The sequence below is a fragment of the Terrapene carolina genome, unplaced genomic scaffold (assembly GCF_002925995.2).
Source record: "Terrapene carolina triunguis isolate 2854851 unplaced genomic scaffold, T_m_triunguis-2.0 Scaffold17, whole genome shotgun sequence".
Taxonomy (NCBI): domain Eukaryota; kingdom Metazoa; phylum Chordata; order Testudines; family Emydidae; genus Terrapene; species Terrapene triunguis.
The window spans coordinates 7,498,599-7,516,028 of NW_020664368.1; positions in this window are offsets into that span (position 1 = coordinate 7,498,599).

Below are 17,430 nucleotides of genomic sequence, written 5' to 3' on the forward strand. Positions count from 1 at the left end.
ATTACTTCAGTTCTTCGCTTAAGAAGAAAATAACATTGTACTGCTATCTGTTCTCATTAGAAGCTTGTCATGTGAATCAGATATCATGATTTCCACTTTTGTATAATATGTAAATTAAAGTAGTGTGTGGTCCATGACTATACACTGACTTTGTTAGCCTTCTGCATTTTGATTAGTTGGACACTTTCTGTTTAGAGTCTTGGTAACCCATTGGGAAGTAAAATTGGTTAACCAATTAAAATTCAAAATAGGTCAAAGCAGCACAACATATGAACATACACGTCATTTCACAAAATGAACTAAGCATTTAAAATCCCAATACATTTACAATACAAAACATTTAATGAGAACAGAAACTGGCACAACATAAATCAGTATGACGCAAATTCTAAACAAAAAAGTTTGGTGAGGAATAGTACAAACTCAACCCACTCTAATTAGTTTGAAGATTGGAAATGTGTGATTTTATTAAGGTGCTGCATTACAAAAGAGGAGAGACCCCAACCAATTTATCAAACAGTCGAAGTTATAAAGTAATGTACAGTCTAGCACAGAGGGATACAGATATTATTTAAGGTACTTAGTACTTAAAGAGAGAAAACAATTCAGGTGCTGGATAAACCATTTCTTCTTCTTAGTTAATAAAGGATAGTACAGAATTATTATGCTTAATTATGGGTAAAGCATCTTTCTACCAAAGGTACCTATAAGAATAAGTCACAACTCGTCTTTCTTGATGTGATTCGACTGAAATCAGTGGAGTCACCCCATGAAGGCATTTGGTGCAGAATGTTTATTAGAGTATGCTAAAATTCTCTAACTCTAGTTGTTTGGAAGATGATTTTATAAATTGTTATAAAATTACATTATTGGCTAGATCTTTAGTTGGTGTGAATCAGCGGAGTCAAATAAGAGCTATGTCAATTTATGCAAACTGACAATTTGATCCTATGTGCTTTTTGACAAAGTGATGTAATGTGCATTACTGGCATCAACATAGACTAAGTCACAGCTGAGGGTAATCCTAAATAAAATTTGTTAATATCTTAATGGAATATGATATTAAAATGGATAGCAGTTCTTTATCAGTAGTAACGGATGGTTTTCATGAACAGATTATGTTATAGAGTCTCAACATTTGTATTTATTCTGAGATTACTGATATTATCTGTGGAGCTGGTAACACTGCCTCTAGTTCAGGTTGCCTGAAACTCCAATTGCAAGACCTTGTTTCCTGTTGCTTATGACTTTGGCAAATTTTAGTATATGAGCTGAAATTTTCCATGCTAGGTGTCTGGCTATGTCTGTTTCTTTGTTTGTTTGTTTTGGAAGATAAAGTTGTCAGCTAAAAGGTTCAGCCATTTCTGACAGTAATGTTAGGAGAAAGCATTCACGCAATCATGTTGTTGAGAAGCTCTAGTACCTCTATGCTTTGGCTCAAGGACTTGACACAGTCCCAAAGTACTACTTTTAATGTGCACTAGGGAACTTTTAGTGTGCACCAGCAGGGTCCACAAAGGCCAGTTAGTGCACGCCATGCTGGTGCAAACTAAAATATACACCCCACTGATGCAGGCTAACACACTATATGCCTTTGGAAAATCACAGTTTACACATGCTCAGCTGAGACAAAAGGTTCGTCTACACTGCTGCTGGGAGCATGCTTCCCAATTCGGGTAGATATGTGTTAGCTTTCTTGAGCTAGTGTGCTAAAATAGCAGTTTAGCTGGGGATAGCATGGGTGGCAGCTCAGGCTGGCTGCCTGAGCACAAGTTCTCCCAGCCCCCCGGGTATGTACTTGGGCAGCTAGTTTGAGCAGGCACCTGTGCTTCCCCTGGCTACACTGCTACTTTTAGCATGCTAGCTTGAGCAGGCCTAGTGTGTGTTTGTTTACCCATGCTGGGAAGCACCATCCCAGCTGCTGTGTAGGCATACCCATAGAGTTTGGCAGTTAAATTTTCGAAAAGGTCACAGGGCTGCAGGGTCTGAACAGGACTTTCCCTGCAGTTGCTGCTCTGGGCTGTTACAGGCTGCTGTAGCAGGAGGCACTGAACCTGAGGGCATGGAGATTCTCAGTGCTCACTCAAAAAGAACAGGAGTACTTGTGGCACCTTAGAGACTAACAAATTTATTAGAGCATAAGCTTTCGTGGGCTACAACCCACTTCTTCGGATGCATATTGAGTGAAACATATCGAGGAGATATATATACACACATACAGAGAGCATGAACAGGTGGGAGTTGTCTTACCAACTCTGAGAGGCCAATTAAGTAAGAGAAAAAAAACTTTTGAGTTAGCACCCAGGCAGGGAAGAGGAAGCACCTAATTTGAATGTAGAGGAGTGAGAAATGGGTTGGAGGGTTGCAGTTGTAGGAGCCAACATACAGGAGGATTTATTTGAAACCTTAATATTCTTTTAACGTAGTTTATGTGTATAAAACAGAACAAGACCAGAATAATCCTGTGAGTGACTGGATTACTCTGTTTCTTCATTAAATGGGATTTTGAAGCATGTCCATTACTTAATTAATCCTAATGGATAGCCACATTTTCCTATTTTTAAAAATGTTAATGTTTATTAAAAAACCCAAGATTACAGTAATTGTATATTCAATTACTTATTAGTATTACCATAGGAACTGCCTAGAACAAATTAAAGCAACCACTAAATATGGAAACAACCATTTTAACATATTCAATTAAACATTATCTTAAAAAGCCTTAATCACCTGAGTAATTCAGTTGACTTCCATGGGATGACTCAGACGAGTAAGGGTTTGCAAAATCAGGCTCCAAATCGCCTCACTCACCCGTTTGATTCTGCAGCTGGAATATGCAATGTTGCCCTAAACAAAGAAAGCATTGGTGTCTCATTTAATCCTGCATCTCAATTTTTTCCTTAGGTCCCTCAATTCTTTCTAATCACTTGGCCATTGTTAGATTTTGGCCTTACCTGTGGTTTTCAAATGCAGTCTATTCTGAGCCTATACAACCAACAATATATCCTGTGGATTGGAGTGGCACAAGCACTGAGGCTGGCTGACTCTTACTAAAGCTGATTGATGATATAAAGTGAGTAGAAGTTACCAGGATCACTATGCTAAATGGGTGATTCATGTGCTCATTGACATGCAGTTAGGAAGGAGGGGACTTATCATGTGAGTGGTGAGCTACTGAAATGAGAAGAATCTCCTTGATCAAGCAAGACTAGAAGATTAGCTACTCTTTGTTGGCTATGGAGATCAGCAGAAGCCTACTTTAGCTGTTGTTTTGTTTGCTGCCCCTTTTTATACTGTTGTTGCTCCTGTCACCAAGACTCAAGCAGCACCTCAGAGACTACATTGCTTTACCTTTTCTCGACTCACAAAGTTTGTTATTACTGGGAGTAGAGTTAAGGATTTTCTTCCACCTGTGCCTGCCCACTATTTTTTTTCTGTTTGATGCTTTATTTTGTTGTTAGAATCATACTTATAGTGCCGAAGGCCCTCATTCTTCTTTGATTCTCTCTCTAAAAAGTATGATGAAACTTGAAACAAATTTGCAACTCATTAATTTTCCTTCCAACTCCAAAACCAAGAAAGAAAATGAGCATCTTAATCATAGATGCTGATTTCAAATGCATTTTTTTAAATGGCTATTATCTGAAAACTTAAGAAAAGAACAAAGTAATTTAAGATAACAAACATAAATCAATGCCACACACAGTCAAACAAGAAGCAGGTAGCTGTTTAAAGTAGGCATATGTCTCTCATTAGTAGACTTACGCCTCGGAGGAACAAGTATTGAATATTCAGTGAAAATACAGTGTGTTACATTTTAGAAAGTAATTATTTCTGCTAATTGAGTTTATCCTCATAAATAAATAAAAAGCTAATAAATCAACCCAAAACTCATGTGTATATTTGGCTATATATTACCTGTATGGATATCATTAATACCTTGGCAACCAAAATCAGATTCAAGGATGTCATTTACAAAGGAACATAGCATAGCCTTCTACTCTCAACAATCTAGAATTTCAAGGCTGCTTGTTTACCTATTCAAAATACCACATAATAATATATATGACATACCAACTCTGTGGCATCCTTGGATTGTAAGCAGTTTCTGAGAACTGATCAGGAAATATGTAAGAACATTTTGAAAATTCTTAATTCCTATACCCGTAGTACTACTGATTCAAAGCTCATTGAAGTAATAGGAGTCTTTACACTGACTTTTGAGGACTTTGAATCATGGCTAGAAATAGCAATTTAAGAGATATTTGTAAAGAATTGCTGAAAACATATATAATATTTTCTGATGATCTTTCTGGGAAAAATCTGTTGTTCTGGGAAAGCTACTTTTTCAGCATTATTTGAGACCAAGGCCATCTTCCACCACAAAGTAATCTGACAAGGAGAATTGCTTTTCCAATTATCTCAAATTGTTTTCCTCTACAAGGGAAAAACAAAACAAACCAAACAAAACAACAATGCAGCAACTTCTTTAATGTGTATGAGACAACTAAGAAAATATTACCTGAGCAAATAAATCCATAGTGGGATTAATAAGAATAATATAATATGTTTGCAAAATTCCTGCCAAAAATGTATAACACCAAACAATTCACCATTACATAACTAGCATTTACTTGCACACAGATCTGTCCAGAATAAAAACAAGTCTAGCAAACTTATACAAGGTAATTGAGTACTCTATTGATGTAAATGGTAACTATTTAATTATTGAAATTTCTGGGTCCGATTATCTGGTACTGTGGGATATTGTAGTGATAATGTACTACACACTAGATGCTTATCAAATACTCACTGAAACTGAATAGCTGGGTGAGGTGCAAAAGGGAACAAGCCCAAGGTCTGAAGTAACATTCTGCAGCCCCACAGGCTTCCTTCTTCCTTCTTACCCTTGTATGATCCTGTGCAGACACGCCTCACACAGCAAGGTGTTTCCTGCACAATGTGTGCCTCCATTCACATTGGCTGAGATTTTTGTAAGTGACTTGTTATTTGGGGAACCTCCATTTTTGTGTATCCAACTTGAGCAACCTTCAAGAGGCCTGATTACACTATGTGAGCCACTATCTAGTGGCTGACACAAATCTTGCTTCTTAGTGACAGCTGCTGGAATTACTCAGATTAAGTGGTGGGGGCTTGTGTTTATAGGGCCAAAGGTCTTGCATTTGATCCCTCTGCAACCTTACAATAATACAACAGGAAGGGTGATAGAAACCCCACAGAGAAGGTACCCTCAATACTCTCACCTATGTTTTCTTCAATGTAATATTCCTTTATATTTTGGATAAAATAATTGTTTTAGAACAAAGCATGTGTTGCAGATACGATTCCTCTGCATGATCAATATACTATTCTAAACCACCTAGCAGTCATATTTGTACTGGGTGTCCTTTGTTCATAAGGTAATTGATAACCATGTTATCCATGAGATCCCTGATTACACTGAAATCTTTTCCTTTGTTTAAATCAGTAAAGATATATGGATAATTTCAGGGCTTGAACTAATGTTTCTGTTTCACACTTAGTCCCTAATATTTCTTCTCAGGAGATACATATCCCAGATGCCGATCCACTTTTTCCCTTTCGTGAATGTGAAAACTCTTGATCATATTGACATATCCAGTCCTTGAAAAATGTGAAAATATATCCGTTTAGTGGTACTTCAGCACCTACATCCATTGTTAGGTATTGCAAAGGGTTTTTTTGTATGGTCGGTTGTTTTCAATTTGTAATAATAGCAAAGCAGTTTTGCTAGCAAGGAAAACTTTCACCTTTCTTTTAAAGTGAAATCAATGGGCTCATTTGTGCCTGTTTAAGGGCAGACCATTGATTCAAAAAGTCACAATTCCTTGTTCTCTACTTGATCCCGTAAGAAAATAATCTGCTATTGGTCCTTAGCAGTAGCACTTTACTTCCTCCCCTTTTCCCATTCCAGCTCTGCTTCATTGGCCAGTGTCTTGGAAGCTGGAGCTAATACTCTACTCATTCCATATACCTGTCCATCCACTACCAACTCACCAGCTGGGGAAGGGTAGGCAGCCTCTGATCTCCCATCCTCCCAACCCTATGCCTGTTGCGGAGATGTGGGGAGGCTGAGCAGAGGCGTATGTGTGGAAGTCTTACTCTCCATATGACCTGACTATGTAGGGACAAGATCACAATTTGGTCCTATATGGTAGACAATCACTTGTGCATACTATCTGAACTCACACAAATGGTGTTATCTTCAGTTTTATACAATGTATATTATTTGCAACATCATCTGCTAAACCTTACAAATATTTCCTTTTTTTTCCTACTCATCAGTTCTTGGTTTTTTGATTCCTGTATCTCTAAGGAATCAAAATTCAAAGTGACTTCATTTTGTTTACTTCTTTGTTCATTCACCAATATCATTAGTGACGGTGATGTGAACATGCCTATCTCTGTGAAAAGTATGCTTTTAAGTTATCTGCTAGCAAAAGGACAACACATCCAAATACCATGTTTTCCATAGGTTCAATGAACACAGTGAATTAACTTTTATTACCTGTATGTGAATGATTTCTCCATAGCAGAGATGACACTACCAGGTAAATACCTTGAAAAACTGTTTTATCTCAAAGTTTTTCTGGGAGAATGGGACATATTAAAATATGTCATTGTTAGTACAAAGGTGTCTGAGAGGGAAAATTTGGACTAATGTGTGGAACTACTTGGAAACTTTCTGATGAAGCATTTTTTTTCCAGGGGAAAATGACAATTTGTAGAAATTGAAATGTTCCATGGGAATGTAATGATTTGACAAAATTCTGACAGAAAACTCCCTGTTTTCCTGCCAGCTCACAGGCCTGGCTCCTTGGCAGACCACCTGGCAGGCAGAGAGCGAGCCAGGAGCCTGGAAGCCCTGGAAGTCCCAGCTCCCAAGCTCTGAGCTCCTCAGCCAGCCAAGCTCCCAGCTCTGGGGCAGTTAGCCTGGCAGGCTGCCATGGAGTCTAGATTCCCAGAGCTTCCAGGTTCATAGAATCATAGAATATCAGGGTTGGAAGGGACCTCAGGAGGTCATCTAGTCCAAGCCCCTGCTCAAAGCAGGACCAATCCCCAGCTTCATCACAGCCTACCAGGTAGGATGCCTTGGAGTCCAGACTCCCAGGGTCCCTAAGCTGCACAATTCCCCAGCTGGTGGGTGCCAGGGCTCGGAGAAGCTCAGGGATCCTCAGAAATATTTAGAAAAGGCCAACCTGAAATGTTATTGTGACTTTTTCTAAACAACATTTTGGAATTTGGGTTCTGTGGGAAATTTCAAAATTTCATTTTGCATTCTGTTTCAGAACAGTTTTTATTTTTTTCCCCACAGAATGTGGGAATTACAGTTTCCAACCAGCTTTACGGATGGCCAGTACAGATGAGGTGGAAGAACTGACAGCATATAACAAGTATAATAGGGCTAAGCTGTAAAGAGCCTTAAAAGGAAAGATAATTAGTTTATTGATGTGGAAAAGAAGGGAGAGCTAGTTGAAGAACAGAAAGGGTATATCTAACTGGAAATAAAAAGCCATGGCTGGCCCAGACCAGCTGACTTGGGCTCCTGGGGCTTGGGCTATGGGGCTGTTTCATTGCAGTGTAGATTTCTGGGCTCAGGCTGCAGCCAGAGCTCTGGGACCCTCCCACCTCACAAGGCTCTTGAGCCAGAGCTCCAGTCTGAGCCAGGAAGTTTACACTGCAATTAAACAGATAATCTTTATAGAGGCAAAACAATGCCTTGACATTGTCGACTATTTTGTAAGCATCATGGGAGAGGTGAGTGTACAAGAGACCCCTGAGGGAAGATAATCTTCTTTGTGTTTTGTTTTGTTTCTTTATTTTTAACCTTCAAATTGGAAAATAAATGAAGAAAAATTACCTGTCTGGATTGGAAAAAGTGAACCTGGGGCCAGCAGAGAGTCACCCAGTTAAGTCTTCCCCATTCTGCCTTTCAAAACCTGTTATTAACTGAAATCTCATTTGGTTGTTGTTTTTTGTTTGTGAGGCATAAGAATAAATTCTTCCTCGGCTCTGATGTCTGCTGGATGGAATAAATGATTAAAATTGGCTCCCTGCTATGGAAAGCCTAAACAAGAGCTAATGTTGCTTTTATATTTGTGCTTCTTTAACTTTAACCTAGACTGGTGTGTGCCAACGCTGAGAGTGGCTCAGCATGGACACCGCCTGTTCTTACAGCCAATGTTTGTAAAATCATTTAGAACCTGTTAAAGAAAGTGAAACCTGTTAGAGATAGATTGTGACTAACCATACTGTGGCCCTGCAGGGGAGTAGAGGGAGTAAGGTGCTCCATTTCTCCACCCTTCAGCCTCCCTGTGTCACTGGGCAGAATGTGGTGGGGTGGCAAGCGCCACAGAGCAGCTCTTACTTGCCTGGATGGGCAGGGATTGGGCAGGAAATGAGCAGAGTCCCTCCCAACCTACCAGCCAGCAGAACTGAGCTGGTGTATGAAAGGAAGTAACCTGCCATGAACATTGGTCAGCAGTTGTCAGGTGGGAGTTTTCCCCAGTCAGACCAACCTGTTTGTGGCATATGTGTTGTGAGCTCAAACTGGTGGGTCTTGCAATGTGGTCCCATCTGTCCTGTCGGCTCCAATCTGTGTATCTATAAGAGCCCCCTTTCCAAGCAGCTGGCTCCCCTACATGCCGCTCCTAGTTCTGACTCTGTGTTCTGGGGGTGTATCAGTCTCTGCCCCAGCTCAGTGCTGTTATCCTCCTCTGATTGTTCTTTCCTTGAACCTTCCTGGGCTTGATCCCCATCCTGTCTGCCCCCCACATCTGCTCATTGGCTCAAACTTTCCAGGTGGTCCGTAGTGAATGCTGTGCCCTTGTTTTGGAGTGGCACTTCGCCCCAGCTAACTAGCTCTGTGCAGAGTTTTAGGGATGGGGAAAGAGTAGAGAAAGGAAGGGGAAGAGGTTCTACCTAGTCCCACACCATCACCATGTAAACACACCTGTACTCATGTAACAGCCACAATCCATGGCTTGGACACCCTCAGTATTACTGTATCACTTTAATGGGGGGGCCCCCTGTGACATTCCCCTGGTGTTATCTCGACTAGTGATCTGCTAGGTCACTCCAATCCTTGATTCTGGGAGCCAGCCTTACCCTGCTCTGCTGTGAGAACCCCCAGTCCCAGGCTGTTCACGCACAGCCTCTAGCATGTAAGCTGCTCCTTGGATTGTGCATCTGAGTGACACTAGAGAATATCTCCGGTCCCAGACACAACCGTAGGAGCCTCCATCTTGCAGTGTCCAGTTATGACCGCTGGATGCTGCAAGCTTATATGAGTTCGTCAATTTAACAAATAAATTGATATGTACCAGGCTTGTTATCCCAAGGGGAGTCCCTGACACACTTCAAACCAAACACACTGCTTCAGGTAGAATAAACAACAAATTTATTAACTACAAAGATAGATTTGAAGTGATAGGCAAAAAGTCAGAGTGGTTACCAAAAGAGAATAAAATATAAGCACACAGTCTAAACTCTCAACCCTATTAGACTGTGCAACATCTAGATTAAGCAGTTTTTCTCACCCCACTGTATATTTTAGTCCTTAATATACAGGTTTGTTCCTTAAACTTGGGCCAATCACCTCTGTTGTAGTCTTGCCTTCTTCTCAGTGTCTTAGTTGCTTGTAGCAAAGGTGGGGGTAGGAGAAGGGCTCAGTATGTGTCCATTCCGTTTTATGCCCTCAGTCCATGTGCTTGGGGAGCACAAGTCCAGGCATGTCTGGGGGGCATTGTTGAGACTCTCCAAGCAAGGTTGAGCAATTCCCCGGTGTGGCCTCATGCAGGTGAGTCATTGCATTGTAGCTCCCTTGCTGGACAATTTCTGTTGATGGGTTGTTTGGCACACCGCCCGGGTGTTGGTTACTTTCCTTGCTGTTGCCTCTGTGGAGCTAATATCTGGCTGATTCCCCAACTTACAGCATGTTTTAGTGATGTCCATACAACATAATTCTCATAACTTCATATGCATTAATTATACACATATATAGATAGATAAATGACTTTCAGCAGATCATAACCTTTCCCCTGATACCTTACAAGGCATGCTTTATATGTAAGATCACAATTATATGAAAATGAGGAATATGGGAGTTACAGTACACTCCCCCAAGGTATAGAATGTCACACCCCTCATTTGGCCTTTGAGAAGGATGGGGTGTTCCTGCCTTGTTCTTCTGTCCCCCACCCCACCCCAGGGTCAGGCTCAGGTGCTTCTCCCCCACTGTGGGGACAGATTTAGGTGCCTCCTCCCTGGGCCCCCTGACTGCCTCACTCTCTTCTTCCCCTGCCTCCAGCCCAGGACCAAGGTTGGGTGCTTCCAGTGGGGATCCCTCACTATGTGAGCCAGCCCATTAGTGGGAGCCCAGTAACTCCTTTTGGCCCTGCCTCCCGGCTGCTAGGACTAGGATCTCCTTCCCTCACCCTGTTTGGTGGCTTGGTATCAAAGAGACAAGGCCTCAGCATTTTCCGGTGGACCACCTTCTCTGGTCTATCTGCAAACTCTGCCATAGTCCTTGAGCACCTTGGTGGGGTAGCCATAGGTCTAAATAAAGTAGCTCCAGAAGACTTCTGTGGTTGCCCTGGCTGTGATCTCCCTGAGGGGGCATAATGATCATGAATGTGGTGTAATGATCCAGCAAGTAGAATGCTCCACTCTGGTTTGGCACCACCTTCAAGTGGTCCAAAGCTACCAACTCCAAGGGTGCATTGGTCTCTATTGGCTGGAGGGGTGCCTGTGCCCTGCCCCAGAGTTCCTACTGCTGATGTAGACTAGGCAGTTGTCACACCACTCTTGCATGGTTTGGGCCATCCAACCAAGTAGAACCTCCTGTGGACATACATCTCAATATTCGGGGACCAACGTGGCCCAACACATCATGGTAGGTTTGTAGCGCCATCACAACTGCTATCTGGGGCAGCATCATTTGGATAATTTTTTCATTCATCCTGGGGACTCGGATCTTGCATCACAGTTTGCCCTCTTCCTCACACACAGGGTCTTTCTGACAATCATCATGCCAGGTTCTGTTCTAGGTCCTAGACAAGGGAGGTCCTCATCTTTCTGATGGAGTGAAGGATCACTTTAAGGCTATTGGCAAAGTCCCTGAGTGTTTCAGTAGGTTTTTGATCTGTTTGTGTGGAATGGGGGGGGGGGATCAGTGACCCATAAATCCAATCCAGTTGAATAAAAATATTTGCAGTGGTACTCTTCTGGTCAGATGGCCAGGCCTGCACCTCCACTAGAGTGGCTCCCCCAAGCCAGCCCAAAGGGATCCCTTCTGGTACTCAGGGAGGCTGTACACGTTAAAAATGGATTCCAGCCCTGCCAGGAAAAATGGGAAGAGTAGTCACAGGGCCCCTAAGTGGTATGTCAAAATCATCTTGGCTTGGTAGGCTGCCAGGAGGGCAACTGGGTTGGAGGGGGTTGTGGAAGTGTCTGTATGGTTCAAATATGTTCTTTGCCCTCCAGTTATCTGTGTCTCAGACACTGTCCCCAAGGATCCCTGCCTCCACTTCCCAAATCCTTGTCCCCTAAAGTAAAGGGGGAACTAGGAAGGGACCTCTGATTCTGAGTCACAATGTACTCACTTGACTGCTCCTGGGGCTCATAGTTATTCTATGCCATATGTATGTGTTACTGCCTGGGAATCATGATAGAAAATATATTCTAACTATCCATAATTCCTGAGGGTTGTATATCTATATACACAAACACAGAGACACTCTCACTCTCTCTCAATATGTGTACATATATGATGTATTCTACCAGCCATGATTTCCTGAGGCACATTAAATTCCCAGATTCATGCTTGCTAACAAAGCAGAAAAAATAAAGCAGGTGCATATCTAAGATACTAAATGGAACTATTTTCAGTCCCTTTCAATAGTTAATTTTGAGCCTACTCAAAGATAAAAGATGTTTGAAAGTATGTAGCTTGTTCCAGTGCTATAAATAACGTCGATTCTGGTATTTTCTTTAGCATAGTATCATCTAATAACAGTGTATAGCTATACCCTGCTTTGCTGTACCACCAAATGTAACTTTGTCATGTCATACTTATTTATGAATATTAATCTAAAATTAACATATATTTATGATAGACATATATTTTATTATAGCTGGTCCTTTGTCTTATTTAATTGCAGTCCAAATATGTAGCTAACAGACCCGAAATCAGTTTTTCCAGTATTATGATACATTGCCTAGTGTTCTGGGACCCTCTGATGGAGAATTTATCTGAATTTACTTCTATAATCTAATATTGCATTACAATGTATGTATGAAATATTAATATCCCTCCATGCACTTAGCTCATATTTGTGAAATAAATAGTTTCCCTGTGGTCTGTCAAATTTCCCAATGCTGTGAGTCCCTGTAATAGAAAACCACAGTATTTATTAGTTATAATGGGTGCACAGAAAGCAACAGAATTAAAGATGCTATAGTATCCTTAATTTTTACTTCTCAGGTATTGAGGGGTTCAGCTCTTGACTGATGATGCATTTGCAAAGTCAGATATCCGTTAAAAATGGAAATTCAGGGCCAAATACAGAGCCCAACATCCACACCAAATAGGAAGACAGTGCACTAACCAGTCAGAAATCCTTCTGGTATGTCAGAAGATTGTTCCATGTGGGAAAATGGATGCATATTCGTTTATAATTTTAAAATGCTTAGTGGTGTGTGATTTACATAAAATGTCCATAGAACTAAATGAGTGCCAATTTATAGACTTGCTGCACATATTTTTAAAGTATGCAGAGGGTCAACACCATCTACCTTACAGATTAAAGGCAGAATGTAGTGTTTTGACAGTTAGGATCCTTTCAGCAGGATATATCCAGAAATTTCTGAGCCAACAGCTCCGGATAGATCACAGAGTCCATGACAAATTCTACTCTCAGTTATGCTGTTGCAAAAATAGAGTCAGTCAATTTAAACCAAGTTACTATTAATTTACTCCAGTGTAAAGGACAGCAGAATTTGGTCTCAGGCTTCAATAATAGAAGAATTATTTGGAAGCAAATAATTGCTTGATCTGCCAAGGAAGGTAATACAAACAAATTAAAACTCCACAATGATTCTTGCTGTGTCAAAACCACATCCATCTGGCACACAGAAGATGATCTGGATCCAGAATGGAGTGACTCTCCTAAATGGTAGCAGCTTATCTTTCATTCTTCAGCAGTGATTACTTTCTTCTTTTTCAAAACAAATAAAACTTCAAAAATCTGAAAACCACCCGCAAAACCCTAGGGTAGGGAAGGGGAACATCATCAATAGGGGGAGATAGAGGGCGATGCTTGTCATAAATGAAACTAGTCAGCCAGGAAAAAGAAGAATTTTGGGCCATCGACCCTTTAAAAATCCCAGCTACTATTCATTCTACCAGTGAAAACATCAATCCAACGACCTTATGTTCAAACATGCAGGATCACCTTTGATGTGATAAGTAAAGTGCCTGATGGGCTTTTGAGAAAGGCTAATTGCCATATATGGCAATGGAGTCAGATTAAGTCACTGTGCAGAGGTAGCCATGCAGAATGCCCAATGAAGCATTCTTCGACCACTGATGTAGGATTCTCCTCTTAGAGCAGCAACTGTGACAGAAGAACACAAGCGGCCCACAGAATTTTTAGGTGCCAGCAGCCAAGGATGTTAAGATTACCCAACTGAGTCTTCCCTGTGTACCTGTATAGGTATAATATCTTTGCAGTCTATGTTTCCCCATGGGTGGCAAGTGATATTACATTAATAGCAGTTGTCACTCTTTTACAGCTGTTACGTATGGGAGAATGGGACACTGGATCTGCATATTTTGAAAATGGACCTTAGTTTATTAAAAGTGACTTATAATTGGGAGTCCGAAGTAGCATGTAATAAGAAGTGAAAATAATGATTAGTTTCTAGTATAAAAAACACTTCAGAAAAAAATGTTTCAAACGTTTACTTGACAGAGTATAATTAAAACTTTAATTTCACCATGATTTTACACTGCTGTTATTATAATGGAAGCTGCTCATGTTCAAAACTGGTAAGTCAACCTCCCTACCCCTTGCAATGACAAATCCAAAGTAACCTTATCATTTTGCTGTAGGTGATGTATGTGAATTTATACTTAAAAGAATTATAGACAATATCCTCAGCTGGTGCAACTCAGCATAGTTCCACTTACTTCAAATGGAAGTCCATTTACACCAGCTAGGAATCTGGCCAAATCTATGTATACCCTTACTGAATGAGGGAGGCAACATAGTGACAGATGATATGGAAAAAGCTGAAGTACTCAATGCTTTTTTTGCCTCGGTCTTCACAGACAAGGTCAGCTCCCAGACTGCTGCACTGGGCAACACAGTATGGGGATGAGGTGAGCAGCCCTCAGTGGTGAAAGAACAGGTTAAGGACTATTTAGAAAAGCTGGACGTGCACAAGTCCATGGGTCCAGATCTAATGCATCCAAGGGTGCAGTTCTGCAGAAAAGGACCTGGGGATTACAGTGGACAAGAAGCTGGATATGAGTCCACAGTGTGCCCTTGTTGCCAAGAAGGCCAACGGCATAATGGGCTGTATTAGTAGGAGCATTGCCGGAAGATCGAGGGAAGTGATTAGTCCCCTCTATTTGACACTGGTGAGGCCACACCTGGAGTATTGTGTCCAGTTTTGGTCCCCCCACTACAGAAGGGATGTGGACAAATTGGAGAGAGTCCAGCGGAGGTCAATGAAAATGATTAGGGGGCTGGGGCACATGACTTACGAGGAGAGTCTGAGGGAACTGGGGTTATTTAGTTTTCAGAAGAGAAGAGTGAGGGGGGATTTGATAGCAGCCTTCAACTACCTGAATGGGGTTCCAAAGAGGATGGAGCTCGGCTGTTCTCAGTGGTGGCAGATGACAGAACAAGGAGCAATGGTCTCAGGTTGCAGTGTGGAAGGTCTAGGTTGGATATTAGGAAACACTATTTCACTAGGAGGGTGGTGAAGCACTGAAATTGGTTATCTGGGGAGGTGGAGGAATCTCCATCCTTAGAGGTTTTTAAGGCCTCGCTTGACAGAGCCTTGGCTGGGATGATTTAGTTGGTGTTGGTCCTGCTTTGAACAGGGGATTGGACTAGATGAACTCCTGAAGTTTCTTCCAACCCTAATATTCTAAGTTCTGGGGAGCGACAGTTACTAGAACATTTAGTTAAAAATGGAGGTGATGGGGTGTACACCCCACAAAGCACTGACCAGGGTTAAGGTGGCCAGCAAGGCCAATTAACTTCCCAGGCTGCACCTGGAGGAGGAGCCAGGAAGCAGAGAATGAAGTGATTGCAAGCAGCCCTCTGTGCAGGAACAGGTGGGACCTATAAAGCCAGGTAGAGGGGTACACACTGGACCTGTGGAGCAAGGCTGCAGGAAGGCAAGCAGTACTCCCTCCCTTCCTGGGAAGAGGGTTCTTGAAGCTAGTAAACCCAGAGAGATAAGGGGAACCAGAGTGATAGGAAGCAGTCCAGGGAAGGAGCCGAGGGCAGAGAGAGGAAAGCCCAGAACTGCTGAACTGAGGGGTCCCTAGACTAGAACCTGGAAAAGAGGGAGGCCCTGGGTTCCCCCACCATCCACTGAGGGAGTGGTATGAGGGCAGTGAATGGGAAGACTGCCTAGAATTGATGATGGGCTGAACCCCGGAAGGGGGAACACTCAGTGACCTAGCCAGAGGGCTAAGTCATCAGGATGACGCTGCTGGTCCTGGAGCAAGAGGAGCTGCAGACCAGAGTCAGAGTGATGGTGTGCAAACTGCAGATGGGCCTTGAGAGCTAATCCCCAAAGTGTCCAGGAGGAGGCGGTGAGTGGAGCATCCCATCACAGTAGGAAAAGCAAACACTCTAAATATGCAAAATTATTTCTGTGTTTCATAAAAATCATGAGCAATTTGTAAAACGTCTCAGTTTTGCACTGCAAAAAGGATTTGAAAATTTGTGACATTTTGTAAAACATTTTAATTACTCAGAAGTTTGTCTTAGACCTCCATATGAATTGAGTAGGGAATTCTCATTATATTAAAGCTTGATGTGAAGAAACAAAAGGTTATCTGTCTTCCATAGAGTTACAACGTAGATTGTAAGTCATGGCTTTTGCCTCTTTGCTAAGCTACTATTAACCTTTTTCAGTGTTAATATTCCTTTTTAGTTATTTTCTGTTCATCTGAATTATACTCTTACCATTCTACAATTTAAAACTGAGACAGACATCCTTAGTCTGTTTAGATAACTAGAGTCAATTAAATTTGGAGCAAATCTGTACTAATGGAATTCTCTACTGCAAACCTTTTTTATTTCTCTGTTGGGCTTTACAACTCAACAATCATTCTCCTTAGTACTAAGAATCAAGTACTTAATACCACAAGACTGGCCATAAAAAGTACCGTCAATAACCTGTTTGCCCCTCTATTACACCAGTCAGTGCTCAAACTAAGTGCAATTTAAGGTGACTAGCCAATATTCATTTAATTCTTTTTTTGATTCAGCCCTTCAATCATAATGCAGGCAAATCTCTTATTGATGTCATTGGAAGTTTTGCCCATCCAAAAATGCAGAATCAGGCCCTCAGAATATAGGATAAATCTTCATACCGCAAGCCGGATTCTCATAGAATCATAGAACTGGAAGGGACCTTGAGAGGTCATCTAGTTCAGTCCCCTGCACTCGTCGCAGGACTTATCTAGACCATTCCTAACTGGTGTTTGTCTAACCTGCTCTTAAAAATCTCCAATGATGGAGATTCCACAGCCTCTCTAGGCAACTTATTCCAGTGCATAACCACCCTGACAGTTAGGAAGTTTTTCCTAATGTCCAACCTAAACCTCCCTTGCTGCAATTTTAGCCCATTGCTTCTTGTCCTATCCTCAGAGTTTAAGAAAAACAATTTTTCTTCCTCCTCCTTGTAACAACCTTTTACATATTTGAAAACTGTTATCATGTCCCCTCTCAGTCTTCTCTTTTCCAGACAAAACAAACCCAATTTTTTCAATCTTCCCTCATAGGTCATGTTTTCTAGACCTTTAATAATTTTTGTTGCTCTTCTCTGGACTCTCTTCAATTTGTTCACATCCTTCCTGAAATGTGGCACCCAGAACTGGACACAATACTCCATCTGAGGCCTAATCAGAGCGGAGTAGAGCAGAAGAATTACTTCTTGTGACTTGCTTACAACACTCCTACTAATACATCCCAGAGTGGTGTTCACTTTTTTTGCAACAGCGTTACACTGTTGACTCACATTTAGCTTGTGGTCCAGTATGACCCCCAGAGCCCTTTCCGCAGTACTCCTTCCTGGGCAGTCATTCCCCATTTTGTATGTGTGCAACTGCTTGTCCCCCCCAAAGTGGAGCACTTTGCATTT